The sequence below is a fragment of the Anser anser genome, assembly GCF_964211835.1.
Source record: "Anser anser genome assembly, chromosome: 12".
Taxonomy (NCBI): Eukaryota; Metazoa; Chordata; class Aves; order Anseriformes; family Anatidae; genus Anser; species Anser anser.
The window spans coordinates 12,894,157-12,914,583 of NC_139733.1; the positions used below are offsets into that span (position 1 = coordinate 12,894,157).

General features: G+C 46.8%; 1 protein-coding gene across 49 annotated transcripts in view; it reads right to left on the reverse strand.

Moving 5' to 3' along the window:
- Positions 1-20,427, reverse strand: part of LOC310880114 (uncharacterized protein) — a 70,805-nt gene that overhangs the window by 23,278 nt on the left and 27,100 nt on the right. For 4 of the 49 annotated variants that reach the window (XR_014571399.1, XR_014571400.1, XR_014571421.1 and 1 more), the window contains exon 2: positions 11,791-11,909. The exons of the other annotated variants lie outside the window; for them this stretch is intronic. The gene's annotated coding sequence lies outside the window, so the exon portion shown is untranslated. The remainder of the gene's footprint in view (positions 1-11,790; positions 11,910-20,427) is intronic. 49 annotated transcript variants of the gene reach the window in all.

Sequence of the window (20,427 nt, forward strand, 5' to 3'; positions counted from 1 at the left end):
GTCTACTGTAAGAAAGGAGCTTTGGGTGACTAGTTTAGACTTAGAGGCCTGAATTTAATCAGATTAATCCACCCTACATGTCTACACATGCTCTAGTTCTCGTTGCCCACGTAGACATGACAGGGATTGCCTTTTTTTTTTTTTTTCTTTCAGAGACTGCAAATAAATCAGATTCAGAAAGTACTCAAAAAGAGCAGAAACATTAGAGAGGGATAGCATGTGCACAAAGCTGGGTGGCAAAAGGTATTTGCTTCTCTCTGCATTTGGAAAAAATTTGCAGAAATGAAGGGTGATAAAGGTGATTTTGTGCCTAAAAATAAATATCTCTTGGTGAAGTAAGCTTTCCTGGAGTCTTCTGGCAATTTGCCACAGAAAGGAAAAAGGTCCTCCCTTCCCTACTGAGATATTCTTCCTTGAAAGGTTTGGACAATTACTGCATTTTACCTTTTCCACCACAGCATAGATGCTTTCTTCTTTTGAACAGTTTGTCTATGAGCATTTTAGCTTCAGCTTAATAAGAGAGGATTGATGTTCGCACTCTATAGAGAGGTTGTACAGGGCAACATTTCCACTTCTTGCATTAAGAACATTATTGGAAAAGAGACCTTAGACATGTGGGCGGGGGAATAATAAAAAAAAGCAACCTGTCCTCTTCCTTCATTCCACCCTCCCCCAAAAACAAACAACAACAACAAAAACAAATCTCCCCCTCAAAGAAAAAAATAAACCAACCAACGAAACTAACCCACCACCCACCCAAAAAATGGATGCAAAGAGAGGTTAACAAATCTTGGCAACTTGAAATAATTGTCATAATGAAAGTAGAAATCCTACCAAAATAGAATGCTAATGCCTTATGTTCAACCCTCCCACTGGGAATAAAAAGAAAATCTCACCTATTTACCCCATGGCTCTGGCAAAAGTGACTTGACTGCTTCAACCGAGATCTACAAAAGAGTGTCTTGTTCTACCCACTTATTTCAAGTGACCACCTCCCTGAGCAGATCTGAGCTACTGGACTATGCTCACAGTCTGCCTTGAGAAGGGCTGTACAATAACCAGGAAATAATAAAGTAAATTTCAGAGGATGCTGTCACAAAATGATTTCTTTTATCATCGTAGTGCTGCATTGCAACTGCACAGCAAAGACCACCTAGCATCAGGATAACATTCCCTTACAGGGTCATGTTCATGCTTCCCATGTACTGTGGGTTTTCTTCCCAGCAGTGTGAATTTGCTTCTTTAGACCCATACTGCCACTTCGCACATCTCAGATTGAACCATTTATAATCAAGAGCCATTTTTTTCTCTTATTGTCCTCCATATATGTCCCCATGCAGTGAAAATTGGCATCAACAACCAGTCTATATTTTTTATTCCATATCAGTGCTGGGAAATCCATGACAGGACACACAATCTTTTCTCCACTGAACTGATGGGCTTGGGCTGGGTTTTGCTCCCTCAGAGGTCAGCAGAAATTGCCAGGCTAGGGGTGGAGAGAGCAATAGCTTCAGGCCATGTCATTGTGGATTGCCTCTCTGGAACTATGAACTCCATGCCAAGTCCCTTCACATCAACACAGACAAGCCTCAAAGTTTAAGATCAGTGGTTATATCCCCGTGAGTTGAGATTCTGTACTCAGGAGTTGTCTGTCTGCTTAGTACTGGGGGAATATAAAAAGTAGCCAGGCTCCAAGTCAGGAACACAGAGTGTCTCTTAATGTCCCCCATGCAAAAGTCACTTCTGGCTGAAATCCACCTGACGTTTCTTTTCTCCCTGTCACGGGGTTCAGCTGGATCCTCTCACGTCTGCCTGGTGTGCATGGCCAAGAAGGGCAGGCAGTGAAAATGTGCTCAGCAGCACAGTTTTATACCAGAAGAATCCCATGTCTGCTGCAAAGGCATGGGGCCTGCTTTTTAATGACTTGCTTCTTTGCATCTATTTTTATATGTTTGATCTTTTCTACTTTGAAAAAATATCAACAGCAAAATAATCAGGTCTGGCTGCATAGTGAAATGGGTGGACGGCTGCAGAGATGAACTGTTAGTGCCAGAAAATTGCCTGATAAGATGGGCAACTGCCAGATAAGATGGAAGGTTTGGACACAGATCTGCAGATCTCAGACGCAGAAGTTTAGCTTTTTCATTTCAAGGCATGCCTGTGTCGATGAACCCGGTCAAAAAGAGGTTGCGTTTCCAAAGGACCTTAGAGAGTGTGACTTCTCCTGCCTACATGAATTACTTTGCATCAGTCAGCTTTGATCTTCCAAACCACTCCTCAAGACAACTCCCTTTAAGGTTTTTCTGCAGATTATTACATGTAATGTACCTATAATTTCAATATCACATCCTGCTCAGAACTCATTAGAGCTCAAAACTAGCATAAGTAGCAGTGAAACCCTTGTTCTCATCTTAAACCAGCCAGCAGAATTAAATGATGTAGATGTAAGCTTAACTTCTAGCAAACAAAAAGTAAACTGTGGAGAAGAGGTTACTGGCAGGGGACAGCGACCATGGAAACACGGAAAGACACTGCCATATTTGCTGAAGGACGAGTCAATGTCCAAGCACAGCCTCCCAAGCTTGTTATTCCATTGACAATCCTCAACGGCTCCATTGTCTTCATGGCATTTTTCCTGATTGATACCTCTTGTCATTGACACGAGAATCTGCTCCCTTTACACTTTATGAGAAGCCAGGTAAAATAATTCCACCATGCCTTCCTTTTTATGAAAATGGAGCAAAGCATGGCACACAGACATTCAATCTCCCATCGGAGATAAAGCGCCTTCATTTACCAGCTCAGAAAATCAATACCTGTGATTTGATATGAGCATTTATTTTCACTTAACTCCTTTCTATCACTGAGCCATTGGGGGAGGGCAGGAGAGCTTCATTTATTGCAGCAGGATTTGCACCGAATGCTACCGAGTGAATTGCATTTCGCTGTGTGCACACATCCATCTGTCTTGCTGATATCCGTCTTATGTGTCTCTGCCGTCCCCAGTGGGATCAGAGACAGGCTCTGTCCAGAGACATGGCAAACCACGGTCCACGGGATAATAACTGGGTTGATGGTGGCATTGTTGCCCTGTGGCTCTTTTGTTCTAAGCACGTGTGAGTGAGTGTGAGGCAGCCCTCTGAGCTGGTGGAGGACAAGACAGCTCTTGGGGTCACTCTGGAGCCACGGAGTCTGGTCTCCAGAAAAGATTCACTTATTTATCTTTGGGGGGAAATCTATAGGAAATTTTACATGGGATCTGCATGGAAGAAAGGGAAAAGAGAGAGAAGAGATTTTGAAACCCCTGTCTTGCAAGGACAGGGTTGCCTATCCTTGATCCTTGCCTCGATAGGCAACCCAGAAGACAGGACTGTTTATCAGCATGTGCTGGTTGCTGCAGCATCTGGCTGCAGAGGGCTGGACAGGCTGCACGCCCATAGAGACAGCCCTCTTCAGGGTCTTCTTGGGACACCGAGGTGATTTTACAAGCTGTCTGGGGCCATTTTTAAATACCAGAGGGATTCTCCAAGAGATGTAGTAACATCCCTACGGAGGGGTGATAACCAACACTGGCTGCTGCTCCTGGTGCTGGTGTAGAGGCATGTGGGTGGGTGAGGAAATAAATAATAAACAAAAAAGTCAGCTTGTCAGTGTGTGTGTGGATGGAAATGAAGAGCACTGACCAGTGATGACCTTTTGTTTACATTTCCCTCCGAAAGGGAGAAATAATTGCAGTTTCTATGTGATGCTGCCTTCAAATTACACCCTCTCTCCCTGCTCTATTCAAGACCAGCCAGTGATGACATTAGAGTCTTGAATCAAACTAAGTGGTTACTATGGTGTCAGGCTGAAATTATGAATCTCAGAGCCCGCCAGCTTGCAGAAGAAGCAGTGGCGGACACATAATTAAAACTGGGAGAGAGAATAGAAGCCACATTGTATCTGAATAGCAGCGAGATTGCACTTCCGAGGAGCAGTTACAAAAAAAAAAAAAAAGGAAAAAAAAAAAAAGATGTGCTTAGCAATGCAGCTAAATGCATAATCAGGGACCAGGAACAATGCACTCTGCTGGTATTTCGCTGCTGGCTCTAGCTCTGATGGTTTCCCCTTGGTACCTCCACTAACTGCCCAGAGCCCTCCCCAGCATCCCCCTCGCAGTAAAGGAGGCATAAGCCCGACAGCCTCAGCACTTTGCTCCAGGAAGAATAGTTTTTTGAGGCATGATGGTGACATGCCAGGTGGCTGGATGCGGCCTCACATGCCCTCTGACACAATCCTTTCCCTGTGGGCCAGGCAGAACAATGATTGAAGAGAGGCGGAGATAGGGCCAGGGTGCTGGGAAGCAGGATGGCTTTGGTAATTTCAGCGGTCATTAGTGGAGCTCATTGTGAGTTTGATAGATCTGCACTGCTTTGTTACCGTTAAGTGGACTGATTGTGGAACACAGAAACAGTTTTAGTGACATGACAGCTAATTTAGAAAGGGGGGAGTGGTGGGAGAAGAACACGCATTATTCCATAATTATATCTCACTCCGCTCTGGCCCCACAACTGACTCCCCTGAGAGCATAACCCTGGGTTCTCTGACACCCCGAACAAGAATGAGATGTCAGGATTCTTCCTTTGGGCTGATACACTGGGGGTTGCAGCCTGCTTTTATGCATTATCCCATTCCCACACCTGCTGAACACCAGTACCAGTGCTATTCTGCTAGCCCTTGCACAGCCCAGGCAGCAGCTTTCAGTGAATCCTTCACATAGTGTAACAGATTTTATTGTCATCTCCTCTGTTTCATGTAGGAGACTGCCCGTTCAGCCATCCTTGCTGGGGAGATAGGGTAGTCCAATGTGAATTAGAGGAAGATCTAAGCAGGGAGAGTAAGGAGCTATGCCATCTAGATCTGGGGTATTCCTGCCAGAGCTCCGGGGAGAAAAGGAGCACAGCATCTTCCCCTACGGGCACCTCTGTGTTGTCTCTAAGGGGCAGACGTACAATCAATAGGTGATAGAAAGTCACACTGGGCTGTGTCATTAAATAGAGTCAGAAGTGCACCAGCAGGTGTTGGTGCCGAGGGTTACCAGCCACGTCAGGGATGTCAGGTACAGACGCCATGGATAGATGCTCTAAGGAACATTTAAGAAGTCACATTTTAGATAAGGTGTGACCATTGGCCAAGCTGGGGCCCCCACATATTTATAAGCATGAACAAAATGCTTATATATGTATGTGACATTTAGGTCCTTTGGAAGTCAGGAGATCAGAACCTTAATGGTCTTACGGTAGGGATGAGGAGGAAAAACATGCAAAAATGGGCTATTTTTTTTATCACTAGGCTCTAAATACCTGAGCTGAATCCTCTCAGGGATGGATCAACTGAAAGAAAAGATGCTGTTTCCACCCTCTCCCAGTCCTGGCTCCACCTATAAAGATAATTAAAGGCTTGCCGAGCTGGATCCCAATACTGTAAAAGAAAAATATCACATCTTTTTAATTGACCGCCTGTAATATAAAGAAATCCAGGCATGGCTGGTAGGCAGTACAGGAATTGCCTTCCATCTTTCTTCTTTCAGATCTTTTAGTCTGCATTTCAAGAGAGAGAAGGAAAAATAATTGAAATGCAAAGCAGAGGGGTGGGGAGCTGGCAGGAAAGCCGGGGGGGCGGTCCTGTGAGCTCTGCACTGGGAAAAGTCCTCAAATGCAGCTGCTGCTTCATGGGAGCAGTGGGCTATTTTTAATGCGCTGCGGCTGTATTTGCACTTTCAATTGCTGTCATTAGGAAGGCAATATCCACTCTTGTAATTATTACGTCAACAAGGTTCATCGGAGGTAGCCTGCTCCCCCTCCTTCTGAACACCTGCTGGATGCCTTGCTATGCTGAGGTCAGGTGAATCTGCTCCAGTTATACCAGTCTGGTAGTGTTACTGGGACTTGCACATTCCTCGTAGAACTCCAGCTGTGCTTTGGATGGAGACCTTTATGGCCCAAGGACCATAGGTGTTAGGCAAGCCAGCCTGAAGTCTCTCCAGGAAAAAGCTGAGAAAAAAAATTCTTGGATTTTTTTCAATTTCAATTTCTTGAAATTTCAATTTCTTGAAGTTTCTTGGCAACTTGGAAATCTCTTGGCAAATCTGACTTCATGCCGGCATGTCCCTGGCACAAATATCCCCTTCCCTGAGGAATGCTGAACTGAAGGAGGTGGGGCTCGGTGTCCTATGTCCTTCATAAGGTGGGAACCACGAGAACTGTGAAGACACTCAGGGATTTATGGTAAGAGTCCCACTTTTTGGGACCCTTGGCTAAGGCAGCCCGTAGGATGCTGTTTGACCCTCCTGTGATGGATGCCGGTCTTCAGAAAGGAACCATCGAACCAGGGATTGCCTAGGGTTGACTGCCGATATGAAGGCTCCTTGGCAAATTTAGGAGGAAGTGCAAGTTCTTGCAGCTATGGCTTTCATGAGAATTTTAGATTTTTAAGAAAAGGCAGAAAATCGTCTCTCTGGAAAGACATAGATTAATCTTGTCTTGAAGTGGAGGGGAATTTTAACTAATTCCTCTCCATTTCTTCTTCAGCATTTTAATAAATAAAAAAAAAAATAAATAAGATTTTAATAAATTCACGTCTCAATGGCAGACTACCTAGTTCATCTTTTACATGAAAACGGTCAAACAAAAAGGTTCCAGACCTCAGTTGCTACCAGAATCCCTGTTATAGCAGAATATGAATTATATGATTAAGAAAAATACTCAGAAAATAGAAATATTTGGCCAACTCTGTTGAGCTTTAATTAAAATTAATATTATACCTTATTGGAGCCGAAAATCTGAAGCATCACATGTAACTGAATATATTTAACCAATTAACTAAGTCAAACAAGGCTGTCTAAACTTAATCACAGACCTCTCCATTCCCCTATTACATCAAGTGCTGCTAATGCTGTTATACTTTTGACAAGTGGCCCCTGGTAAATGAGCAAATCAATAATGTATTTGAGCTAGAGAAGAGAGGAAGGAACTGAGCACATTTACATTTCTGCAGTGCCTTTATTTGATGATCCCAAAGCACTATATGAACTTCCAATCTGTTACACTTCCAGCAGTGTGGGGAGGCAGGAAATGGGTGGTCGAATTAGTCACCTTTACAGGTGTCCCAGTGAGGTGTAGGGACAAAGTTCGAGATCTGAACAGGGCTTCAGGCGCAGGTCACCAGGTCCCAGATACTTTTTCTGTAGTTTTTTAAACTTTTCTGTTCTTCTTTCTCATGGGAGAAATACATCTACAAAACGGTTTTCCAATAATGGGTCATTTATGTTGTATCGCAGTGTGATTAGCGAATCTTTACATCTCCAGAGAGAATTGGGCTAGTGACACCAATGCCACACCACCTCCTCCAAACTCAGGAGCTCTGGTCCATTTTCGGCAGGTCTGGGACAATCCAGAGGAGTTGCCTTGACTCCAGAGGAGCTGCTGGGGATAGATCCCATCTGGAACCTGTGACAACCGGTGTCCAGGAGAGCTCAAGCCCCATCACGTGGCAACAGGAGGGTAAAGAGCTGCGACTGCACTCAAAGTGAACAGATGCTCAGAGGAATGAAAGGCAAAGATGACTCGTCCCCCAGAAAGCAGCGCAGTCAAAGGAAGAAAGTTACAATAATGGTGGATAAAACCGTTACACATGAAAGGAAACTTTTGACTACGCTGATGCTGTGAAGTTGTGTTTAGGGGCTTGAAGGTGTGGGAAGGGGGTAGAAATTGCTGCTAAGAAAAGAAGGACGAGGGAGTTTCTTTTATTAAAAAAGGAGCGAGGCCCTAAGCGGAGGCGGAAAGAGCGCTGAAGGCAAACACTCCATGAGTTCTCGAATTTTCGGGGTGGGGAGTTGGAGCAACTTTGTCACAGCGCCGAAAATCCCAGAGTCCCTTGGGCAACACCTTTTGTGCTCTGCCTCTGCGGGAAGATGGCTTTACGAGATAATGATGTTATTTCAGCACAAACTCTTTCATTCCTGCAGTGAATTAAAAGAGGAAAAAGAAAAAGGGGGGTGGGGGCAGACTTTTGGGGGGGAAGAAACCAGCGTTGTTTACTCCTCTGCAGCTGACATTAAAGGCTCCTTTAAGGGCCAGTGGGTTATTAACTTCCTGTCGCCTGCCACAATGATATGCTGTGACATATTGTCACCGCATTCCAGCGAAGCCTTAAACATTAATTGGGAAGTAAGATGAGTGAAGCGGCTTTAATGAGATACCTTGTTGTAACTTCTAACTTTACACATTATTTACAGTGATTCCACTAATGGTTCCATCCATCAGAGACAGAGGGAGGGACTGGGGAGGAGAGCCGGGGAAGGGGGGGGGATGAAAAAAATACCTATCGGAAGTGGGATGAGAAAGGTAGAGTAGGGTGGGAGGTGTGGGACAGGGAGAGAGAAGTGCATCCTTCTAGTGTTTTCCCCCAGGTTTTCCTTCCTTCTGTCGTTTTTCATCTACAGACATTTTTTGCTGCAAGAGGACAGGGAGGTGGGTTATTTCCCAGCACAGTGCCACCAATCAGCCTGGCTTTGAGCCCTCAGTGTTGCTATCTGCACCCACTACCGGTGCCAAAGCAATCTGCCACGGCCTCCTGGCTGCCCCAGGTCAGGCAGGCTCATGCAGTGACTCCCACGGGTGCTCTCAGACCAGTGTGGGGTGCTGGGCTGGGTGCCTGGGAGCAGTGGGTGATTCCTCAAGGCTTCCTCAGTGCCGAAGCACTGCTAGCAGTTGTAAGCGAGGCATTCTGCAGCCAGCTTCAAGTGATCATTGGCCTTATGGTTCCTTTACCATGCTGTGCTCCTCCCCACTTCCTTCCTAACTCCTTCTCTCTTCTCCTCTTCCATAGGATGCTATCTGTTGTACCAAATTCACCTTAGGTTTGGGCAGCTTAGGATGGGCAGCTGGAAGCACGTTTACAGGTTTGTTGCTAAACACTAACAGGGAATGCAAAGCAAGTGCTGTGAAGGATTGGTGGAGTGAGTTTATTTGAATCTTTGCTTGAAAACTTAAGAGTAAAATTGACATTCCTGTCCTGAAGCTACCTTGTTTGGGATATTGCGGCTACTAGATCTGGTAAAAAAACCAACCAAACAAAAAAAAACCAAAACAAACAAACAAAAAACACCTACAATTTAAGCCTGCAGACAGCACGTAAAACCACCAAGCAATCAATCAGGGATCATCAGAGGTGCAGATTTAGAAAAAGAAGACGTGGATAGGCTGCACTCTGCCTGCTGGTGCTGTCTGGTGTAATATCCGAATTTGCAGTTGTTGATAGTACAGGAGCTCCACGGAAGCACAGCCCTTTCCACCAGCTCTGCCCACCTCTGTGAGGCCAGCACGGCCCCGAGACCAACAGGGCACCAGTGTCTGCCACCTCCAGGGCCTGTGAATCATAGCCCTAAGCCTACAACAGGAAAGATGCTGGACTGGCAACCCCAGAGCTGCAGTCCTCCGAGTAGGGGTGTGAGGGCAGGTCAGATCCCATTGCGGTAGTGTTTGCCCTCCTTTCAGCACCAGGTCAAAGCTGAGCAGACAGCACATGAACCCAGTTTCCAGTTTCCATGCTCCCTTCATCCCTTAAAAGAGTCATCTGGGATTGTGGGTTGGATGGGTCTGTCTGGAAGGGAGGAGGATTTGGCCCTGTTTGAATTAGGAGTGGAACAAGAAAATCTGGAGCAAGGAAGGACCATGTTTATAATGGTATGGCCTGGCAGGAAGGTGCCTAGAGCACCAGGCATCTCATTCCTAGCTGGAAGGCATTTGCCCCGGGTTACAGACTAGGTGGCTTCAGGATGCTCCGTGTGCTGGCAGGTTTATGCTCTATGTTCTGTTTTCCATTAAATCATTTCTATCCTTGTTAGCAGCAAAGCCCCACAGAAGCTCACGCAATCACAGCTAATGGATGCCAGTTTTATTCCTAGATTTAAAGTATGCTCTTTTTTTTTTTTTTTTTTTTGCAATACTGGGCTGGAGTGCTGCTGAAATGGAGCAGACAAAGAGACAATTAATTGCAAGTACGGGTGTGTAAAAAGCACCTGGGGATAGATCAGCTGGGGGAAACACATGGAATTCAACAGCACATGCGCATGCTGACAGCCCCCTTTCCCATGAAAAGTTGAAATTCTGAACTCTACTCCCAGCTACCTGTCAAGGTTGGCGTGCCGTTAATTATAACGTCTGTATGCTTCTTTAGGCACCATTTAATTCTCTCTGACAGCCACCCATTTAAAAATAAAGGCAAACACTCAGAACTTAGTGGCAGATCCGAGCCAGGCAAGGGATGTGCTAATTGCCAGATGTTGTTCATTTGACTCTGATCCATTACCAAAATTAAAGAAGAAAGAAATGGAAGTAGGAAAAATAAAAAAGAACACCACCCCGCCTCCCTTCACGAAGCTGTCTGTAGGTTTGAGTCGCTGCTGTTAGCGGATCTCACCGAACAGAGCACATTGAGGTGTTTCAGCATTATCAGCCTCACAGGCCAAGGCACTTTATGCAATGGACTGTGGAGCTTCTCTCCTGGGGTCCAGTGTTGAGCAGCTTCCAGGACTAGCAAGGAAATATTTCCCAACAGTGCAGCCATCTGTAGCCTCTCTCTGACATTTCCAGTAGCTAATCTGCTCCATCAGAGATGAAAAATTTCCATAGCTGGTGGCTCAGGAGAAAGGGAGGAGCAGTCAGAAAGTCAGCCTGGATTTAAAATAACTCTTCACTTGGATGGCTGCTAACACCTAGTCCCAGCATCTCCTGTGCTATCTAGCCTGTGAAAGAGGACTGCTTGGTGCCAAGGGAAAGGAAACAAGGTCAAGGATGAAGACAGACAGTTGGGCTGCTCTGCAAATCTGATCTGGATCTGGACATAGCACAGTAGGCTCCCCAATGCATTTTTCCTCTGTGAATCACAAGGGGAGTTTCATTTATTCACCACTGATTCCTGGGGAGACACTCAGGCACCACAAATAGGCATTTAAAGCCAGTTAAGACATAGGGGTCTATCAGAAACATCTTCACTGACCTGACAGGACAGGAGAGCTAAGGGAAACCTACCCCTCCTTGATCTGTCTCCTCCCAGGTGGTCGCGGCATGAGGTGCAGATCCTGCAGGGCAGGTAGCCAGCAAACAAAGAGCTCTTCGCTGGTAGGTGCCAGCTCCTGGAGGAGCTGTGGTGGTGGGATACTTGCCCCTGCAGTCTCCCATGGCTGCGGGGTGATGAGCTGGACGGTGGGTGGCTCTTTGCGATGGAAAGCTTTGGGAGTCTGGGTTGCACAGTACTGGGAACACATGGAGACTTTTACATAGGGGACTGGAGCATTTGTTATGGTTTTCTGGCCACATCAGTCTCTTTGGAGTCTCATTTGCACAGCCAGGGCAGAGGGACAGCTCAGGCAGCTGGGTCAAGCGCAAAACCCCACCATTGTCTTGTGGCTGCTTCTAGAGGTAGAGGCACCAGGGGCTCCCATTCTGTGCTGAGACAAAAGGGCTGCTCTGTCAACTGTCAGGTGGATTCATTAAATAACCCCTAAAAAAATGCCTATGGCTCTTGTTTCTTGTGAACTGTTTGGGGTTAGCCGTGAGGCCAGGCGTCTGCAGTGAGTGGAGGTCAGCTGTTAAATGTTCCATGAGCAGTGCTTCAGTACCCACCTTCTAAACAGAGCAGGCAGTAACTGACTACAGTATGACACGTGGGCTTTCACTGTACGGTTTGTTACCGCCTGAAAGGTGGCTGACACTCCATGCAGTGCAAACAACACCCTAGTGGACTGACCTGTGCCTTGCTGCTTTTTCTGGTGTATCAGAAAATCCACTATGCCTGTTTTTTCCACCGTTTCTTGAAGCTCTGTCCGCAGACCAGGCTTGATGGAGGAATACGGCAAGAAGGGTTCCCTGCAGGATAGGATGTGGTCTGATATGAGAAAGGGTTTATGGCTTCATTTTGAGCCTCCTTCCTCATCGCTGAGGCAAGGTTTTTCTGAAACATTTGAAGAATTACATATGTGCCTAAAATATGCAATTAGGCTCACGGCTCACATATATTCAGTGAGCCCAAAAGAGACCAGAGCATCTATAAATATTGGAGCTTTTTTTTTTTTTTTTGAATTACTCATTCTTTTATAAGTAAAAAGTAGGACAGATGAGCTGTGAAGGAGGGTAACAAGGCAAAATTAGTTTTCTGTCATTTGTGGCTGCTCTAATCCACATGAAAAAGGTTCTGAACAGCAGTGTTTGGGTCCTCCTCCCTTGATGGGGTAAATGCTGAGAATTCATTAAACAGACAACCTGGCTGTGCCTAAATCCTTCATCTGTCACAGGGATTTGTTTTAGAAAGCTCTACTCTTGCATGAGATATATTTGGATTTGGAGCACAAGGAGTATCTTCATTTAATAGCTCTCCATTCTTATCAGGTTGGCCTTCCTTGGGGCTGTCCTTTTAGTTCTCTGGGAGTTTATTCTCATAACAGGCTCATCTATCCCTTTGTCATATATTCCTTTAAAATGGCCCCTGTGCAATAAATTGACTTAGTTCGGGAAAATTCCTTCCCTTAACTGGTCCATACGGACAAGCAAAATCCACTATTAACTGCATAGCAATAATGTTTTACAAGGACATTTCTGGCTCTCTACCCGCTACACATACAGTTTAATTCTGACAATATTTTTAAACAGGCTATAGGGTGTCTTGTCCACACTTTGCTAAAGAGGTCAACTACCATGTACATTTCCCCATTTGCAGCCCTCCTATGGGTTTGATCTCCAAACAGGATGCATAAATCATCTGGAGGAGGAGGTCTTCACAGTGGGCAATACCCTAATGAAAAGAAATCATGCTGCCAGGCTGCAGATAGGGGAAAACATCTTTTTCCATGTCTTCCCTGAATAGAGGGACTGTCTACATGTGGCAGAGCTCACCACCATGACACTACTCTGCTTTGGGACCCACCAAATTGACCACATTTGGTTAGAGGACTCCAAACATAGGGACCCAAAGGGAAACTGCAGTGCTTTGTTACAAACATCTGAAATACTGCTTGCAGAGGCAATGCTCAGACATGAAGCAGGTGCCTGCTGCTTCCCTAGTGTAGAATCTACTCCAACAGGCTTGTTTTGCTAGCATCCGTGCATCAGTGGCAAATACCTCCCCCGTCTTGCTCTGCAGATGTCATAGCACTCTTGGCACTTTGCACCCAAAGTCCAGAGTTATCCTAAGGGCTTTGAGATGTGCATCATTTGGCAAGCAGGCTGCAGTAGTCAATTGAAATGTTCCCTACATGAGCTGTAGATGAAATACAGGGTGAGCGGACAGGAGAGGGGGAACAGTATTATCTTTTCTCCCTAATAAGGAGTGATATAGGCAGAGAATACAGTATACAGTTCACTTAACTAATTTTCTAACCAGCAGTCACTGCAATGTTCTCTCTAGGATTAGAAGGGACAAGGGTAGAGGCAGAATAATAAATCCAGACTGGCTTTTTGCAAGCTACAACCTTATCATTATAGGAAGGAGTTTAAGGACATCCACTGCGGGGAGAAAAAATTAAAACCAGAACCATTTCAGCTCACCCCTGGCAGCACAATTAATTAAAATTAAATTCAAGAAAAAATAAGTTTCGTATGCCATCTGAATAAAATCCCCCATCTAAACAGCATTCTGGGGCTATCTGTGCCAGTGAGTTGATTTGGATGGGAAGATGCCTCATCTTGGGATATAATGGATCCATTTCCCACCTGCCACCGCCACTTGGAATGTCAGCCCGCATTTGCAGCCAGCACTCTTCTCTTCCCTGAGAGCTGGGGCCTGAGGAAACCTAACAGGAGGTGAAGAGCAGTGGTGGGGAGGAGAGCCCTTGGGACACTCACTGGCTTTAGCCAATTCTCCCCCTTGCTGCTTGGCAATCTCCCCACAAAGTGGCAGGAGCATCCCTGTGTGAAGTCAGTCTGTTGTCACCAGGTGTCCCCCAGCTCTTGGGAAACAGTGGGGCACTGTTCAAAGGAGAGCAGAATAATCAGCTGAGTAGATTTTTTTTTTTGGAAGGGAGCTTTAATTCCTTTCCGTACTCCTCATCCAGACAAGGCTCCCAAAGGATAGAGGACAGCCCAAATGAACCAGCCTGCAAAGCATCCTTATTAGATTAGATGGCACTTACTATCCAGGCCACAGCCCCAAGGACTGGGAATTACATGAGTTTTCCATCTCTTCCCTTCCGTTGTAATCAATGGACAAAAAAATAAAATGCTAATAGGGGAAGAAGGTTAAGTCCCTTGAGGCAAACCCCCGTCCTGCAGCACTTGGTCACCTTTGGTAGCTTATAGCAGCTCAGGCTTTTATCTGCCCAGCCCTGTCCCACTCCCTGGCAGATGAGTGGTGTCACCATTTAAAAAGTAAAACCCAAGTGAGTAAATCTCTGCCACAGAGGTTTATCTCCCACAAATCAACATTACTCTCCTGCCCAGATCGGGTCCCCTTGCTTCAGTTTTCAGGCAGTCGAGAGAGCTCTGCTGCCTCTCACAATAGGCAAGGTAGCTGTTTTTAATCACCAGAACAGAGACTTGCCACTCGCATGTCTCCCACCACCAGTTTACTGTGTAATTGCATAATTATTTAGCGATGTCAAAAGTGCATCTAGATTACAGGAGACGAAGCTGTGAGTGTCTTTGAAGAGATGCTTAGGAAGGGCTTGCTATGATACAGATACACCTGCAGGCATGGAGAAGAGGAGATGGGGAAGCTTTTCTTTCAGACTGGGTCTCCAGAGGCTCTTTAGCCAAGAAAATGCGGTGGCATTATTAAAAATGATAATTGTGTCATGCAAAATGAAATGGCAGGTGGCAGGCAGACTTTGGGATGGAACAGGGGAGATGCGTATTGTTTTCCTGCAGCTTATGGTTATTACAGCAAGGCGAGTAGGGATTGATCCAAGAGTTAGCTGGCATCTTCTCACTGACTTCAGGGGAAGCTGGATCAGGCCTCAAAAAGTCAGGAGGAAGCTGAGCTCACTCCACTGGGGCTACTCCTGGTTTACACTAATGTGCAGGAGATCAGCCTGAGATCTGCTGCCTGAAAGTGCCTAGACTTGCCTGTCTGTATGGTCCTTCTGGACCCAGAAAGCCAAACCTGTGCAGCAGTATTCTTCTGCCTGTGTTTGAGGGGAGAGGAAATATCCCTGGATTTGCATTTTTGCATGATGCCTGATGAGATATTCTTTTGAAAGGAGGTGGGATGATTAGAGGTTGCAAACCTGACCTATAGACTAGAAAGCAAAGCTGTGGCTTTCTCTTTCTGAGACCCTGGCCCTAGAATGGCAAAGCACTTTGGGATAACGGGGAAAGAGGCTTGCATGAGTAGGGGTATATGAAGAACTGCTGGGGAGGGAGATAGTGAGAAATGCACAGCACAAAACCTAACCCACCTGTGGGTTCATCGTGACACCCAGGTGGGACTGATGAACCGGCCTGGGGAAGGCGCACAGAGGAAAGGACCATTCCTCACCTTCTGCTCCCACCTTTACCCCACTCTCCTTTGGTGCTGCCACCTGACCAACCACCCAATACACCGCCCTGTGCCCGGTACCTTCCCTGCTCCCTGCACAACACTGGGCTCTGGGTTATTCCCGGGGTGATACAGGCAGGGCTGCAGCAGTGTGAGCCAGAGCAGCTAAACTGCTTTTAAAGCCACTTAATAAAGCTAAGCAGAAAATCTAAAATGAGTTAAAGAAACCTAATGTGAATCTCAATTTTTAAAATTCATAACATTTATCAGTGTCTGCGCGAGTCCGTGTAACAGAAGTAAACATCGACTCCCATTGACTCTGCTGGCACCGCTGACAGCAGGATCAGTCCCTCTCTCTGCTGCTGGTGCTGCTGTCTGCAGGCGTGTTAGATGGATGTCTGTGCTACCTCAGCCAGGATCTTTTCTCTTGTAAGGGGCAAAGATCCTCAGTAGTCTAAGGGAGCAGGACAGAGGCACGTCCCGGTGCTCTGGGGGAAAGCATTTGCTGGAGCTCTTTTACATGCTGTTCATCTCTGACATTCCCTGCAAGCCGCACAAGTCCTGAAGCTGCCAGAAGGGGAGGGATAATCACCTCTGTGCTCAAGTCCTTCCTCCAAAGCAAAACGTTTCTAAAATTGGCAGCACTAAGGTGCCAATTGCATTCGAGACGTGTTTTGAAACGCTGGTGAGGGTCAGAGAAATGACTCTGGAAATGGCATCTTGTTATTGCACATGCTTGGTTTGTAGGCAAATTCCTCCCTGAGTCATATCTGCTGGGCTGGCTGACAAAAATAAACCAGCCCCAAGCGGCCAGCAGGCCAGTGCCTGCCAAGAGCCCGTGCTTGCAGGGCTGCCTTGTCCCTCGGCCCCAGACACCCAGCTGCAGCTCCCAGGCTCCTGCACATTTGGATGGCTCAGAAACTTCACGTCCAGGCTGCTCGACTGGGAGAGCCCCACAGCAGCTCCCAGGGGCTCTGCAGCTGCAGGCATGGGGTCTGGTGGCTCAATGCACCACCAGCCGTGATGCTGTGGGTGCTGCAAGGTGGCACGTGGGGGAGTCCCATCAGCAGAGGACAAGGGTGGGAAGGGCTGTTGAGAAGATCCCCCTTCCAGCCTGCTGATTTATTCCCGGGGATATAAGCAACAGTGACCCTCTCTGCCTCGGAGAAGGACCCCTGTGGCTTGCCACTGATCAACCCTCCAAAAACGCTCCTCTGAACTTTTGTTTTCTGAGCCCTTTTCCACCATAACATCTATCAGGTTGCTGTCTTTTCACTCCTTCCTTTTCTTACAAAGTCTTCGCTCCAATTCGCTCCTCCAGATGAGACCAAAAGCTGCTAGCATTTATCACTGTCACCAAAGTATCCCTTTCTTCTGTTTGCTGACACTTCACCCACCGATCCCAATTACTGGCTGTCTTTCCTTCCATTCATACAAATTCCCCATGCAACTTTGGATCATCAATTTCCAGCAAATGGGCTCTGTGAGTGCCAGGCTCTGCCTCATCCCCCTGGCTGAGTGGCTGCCTCCGGCACGCAGCATCCCTACCGCTTCCAGGCCAGATGAATGAAACTTTGTCAGGAGATCAGCAAAGGAAGGAGAAAGGGCTCATTTCCCTTCCCACATTCCTCCTGAATTCACAGGAATTGAGTGAATAGCACCAGGAGGAACACTGCACAAGTCCCAGATCCAGCACAGTAAGCACTGGCAGTATGTGCAGAGCGCACTTAGGGACGCCCAAATTGCTGAAGGAAGTGGGAACCTTGAGAAGGTATGCAAGACGCACATTTCTGTGACCAGGCATACAGATCTCATCCACGGGCTGAAAAAAGCCTTCAGTGCAAGCCTTAATTCAAGCACTTATTCATCCTCTTGGAGCCCAGGGTGGTTCTTCCCCTCACCAGCCTGCTGCTCCCTGGCTCTGCTGGTGTCTGCAACGTGCTGCTGCCTCCTGTCTCAGCATGGGCCATAGCAGGGCATGTTCATCTAAGTGTGGAAATCACACGAATACCTTCCACACAGCCCTTTGAACTTTCCAGTGCCTCCACATGTCACTTCTCTGCACCCTCAGCTTACGGGACTGATCAAAGGTGAGGAAGGAGAAATTTGGCTAGGATCCCCTTGTTAAAACCCTGACAGTAGGCACATTAGGATGCTACTAATAATCCTTCAGCTTCTTAGCATATGATAACTGCCTCCTAAAATATTAATCAAATCATAACATGTGATCCTAAAAATAGGCTTTCCGATTCCACTCTGCTCTCTCCTTAAGGTTTCTTGGGTGGTTTAGAGTTGTTGTGGTTTAACCTTTTCTGGCATTTCACTGATTGTAACAACTGCTTTTCCAGAGAACTGCAAAACCTGATGCCCTTTCCCGGCATGTACACACACACACACACACCTACCTACAAACACCATTCTGCTTTCCCATTTTTTGGTGCAAGGATCCCTCCACCAGTATGCAAATAAATTAATCCACCCAAGGAGATCAGAGGAATTTATTCTAAAATATGGTGCTGCATAATCACGACCTCTTTTCAGCACGTCTCACCACTTTGCCTTTCCCAACACCTTCAGGACAAGATGCACACAGGCAGATTTTGGGGAAGCTGAGCAGCACCCGTGCCCCTTGCAGGTCTGTGAGAACCCTGACTTCATTGCCTCCTTCCACTGCTGCAATGCTAATGGATGAAGTTCTATAAATATTTGATTGACCTGTCACTGCCATGCTGCTCTCATTTATCACTTACTCAAGTCGGATCTGAATTACTTTGGAATATTTTGTGCCATCTTTACAGAGTGTTCAATTCTTCCTCTGCCTCCCCCCCTACCCCCTGCTCCTCTCTTCTTTGGATGCAGCACAGCCCAAGTAGGAGCATCCCCCCAAAATGGCAAAGGACGGAGCTGAGCGCCTGGGGCAGCGGGGCAGAGAAACTGAATTGAAAGAGATGCAAAAATAAACTGGATGGGGCAGGGCGATGTAGGAAGAACCCACCCAAGCCTCAGTGTGAGGGAGTGCATACCTCAGCGTATGAGATCAACAGCCCCTTCCTGCAATTTCCATAGTGCTGAGTCCCAAAAGAGGGTTACAGATTTACAAGGAATTCAGGTAATTTGCTCGTCATGGTACCCATAGGAAGTGAGTAATTCTCCCATGCTCACCGCTCTAATCAGAGTCTGGGTATTTTACTAGCAAGGGCTCTGGAATATATTAGGAGATATAGTCCATACAATCAGATTCTATTCTGTTCATTTTCACTCCTGTCTTCTCTAGATTTTTACATTTGGGATGAAATCAGCAAATTTTAGGGCTTGCCGAGATTGAAACGACTGTGTTTAGCGATGCAGCCCCTAAGCATGCAGAGAGCAGCGCTGCTTTGCGCACAGTAACGAGTCCCCCTGGGGAGCTTGCAGCCCCCAGCGCATGGGGCTTCCCAAAGCCCTTCGCCCCATGGTACATCTGCTAACCCCGCTCTGCCCCCCACTGCAAACCTCCCCCAGCCGCACACACCCACACCAGCACTGTCACGGCTAGTCCATCCCTGCTGCCTTCCCCATGGATCCGCCTTCCCCATGGATCCCACCCGGCCTTTCACCATGGACCCAGCCTGCAAAGTCCCGGGGCTGACCCAGCTCCGGGAGCTGCTCTTGGCATAGGTGGCATACAAATCCCATGGGTTGGGCTGCCTCCGCACAAATAAATCCTCTCAGCCCTCAAAAAACAAAAGCCTGACACATTGAACTACTTCTATCATTAGAACGACCCCTCTCATTAGCTCTCCCCCTCTGCCTCCTCCCTTCCTCGTGTCAGCAATATGCCGATCCATCCTGCTTATACCAGCTCTTACCTATACTCCAATTACTTTTTCATCTCCCCCACCGGCTGTTTTCAATACTATTATCTGCTGCATTTGCTGGATCTGGCTCTCAAGCGTTTGACTGATGCCTGATTCCTGTAACCAGAACATGTCTGTTGATTGGACTGTCAATGGATTTCTTGGCAGAAAGGGCATTGGGCCTTGCAAATGTGAAACTGTATTTCAATCTCATTTAGGAGGAAAGAGAAAGGAGAAAGAAAAATATCCTAAAGCCACATTTTTCCTTGCTCTCTTTGAACAAGTGCTTTAAGTAAACAAGCATTTTACCGTTTTTTAATAAGGTCATTTGTGACATCACTTTCTTATCAGAAAAGGAACATTTTGTCTTGTGTATTTTCAACACTGGAATGTCCATCTTGATTTTTTCAGTGGAAAGCTTCTACTGATTCTTCTCTGGGGAGGAAAAGGAAGCGGGGAGGGAGACATACATCCATCCCTGTCTTCTGGCTGCCTGCAATGACACCTCGCTGTAACAAGAGCGCGCCAAACCATCTCCTGGCCAGCCCTCTGCATGCCTGCTTGCAGCCAGAGCCTCTCTGGAAGAATGCACCTTTGACTTTCCTAAATAACAATGCAATTACCTTCAAAAGCTGGCAGCCAAAGTACGTGCTGAGAAATGGCTACCATTAAGAAGAAATTATCCTCTCTCAGGGAACGGCCAATTTGTTAACTCGTGAAGGAGGAGAAAGAGCCCAGCTCCAGACCATGTGGGCGTGAGGATGGTGGTGGGAGAGAGGCTGCTTCCAGCCAGCCTGCGCCCAGGGCTGGAGGAGTCTCCTGGGGTTTGGAGGATGAGCCCCGGATGACTTGGATCTAGTGTATTTTGCTTTTGTCCTTTACAGGTGCAAATCAACAGGTGCACGCCATGCAATCCTCTCCATGCATGGGGCAGATATCCCACGGAGTCACACCATACGTGGAGGCCTTTCATGAGGAGCCACCAAAAAATCCCATTGCTGGAGACCTGACCTCAAACACACCCAGCCTTGTCACCTCCCTTGGACTAAAAGAAGGTGCCAGAATTACTGGCATCACCTGA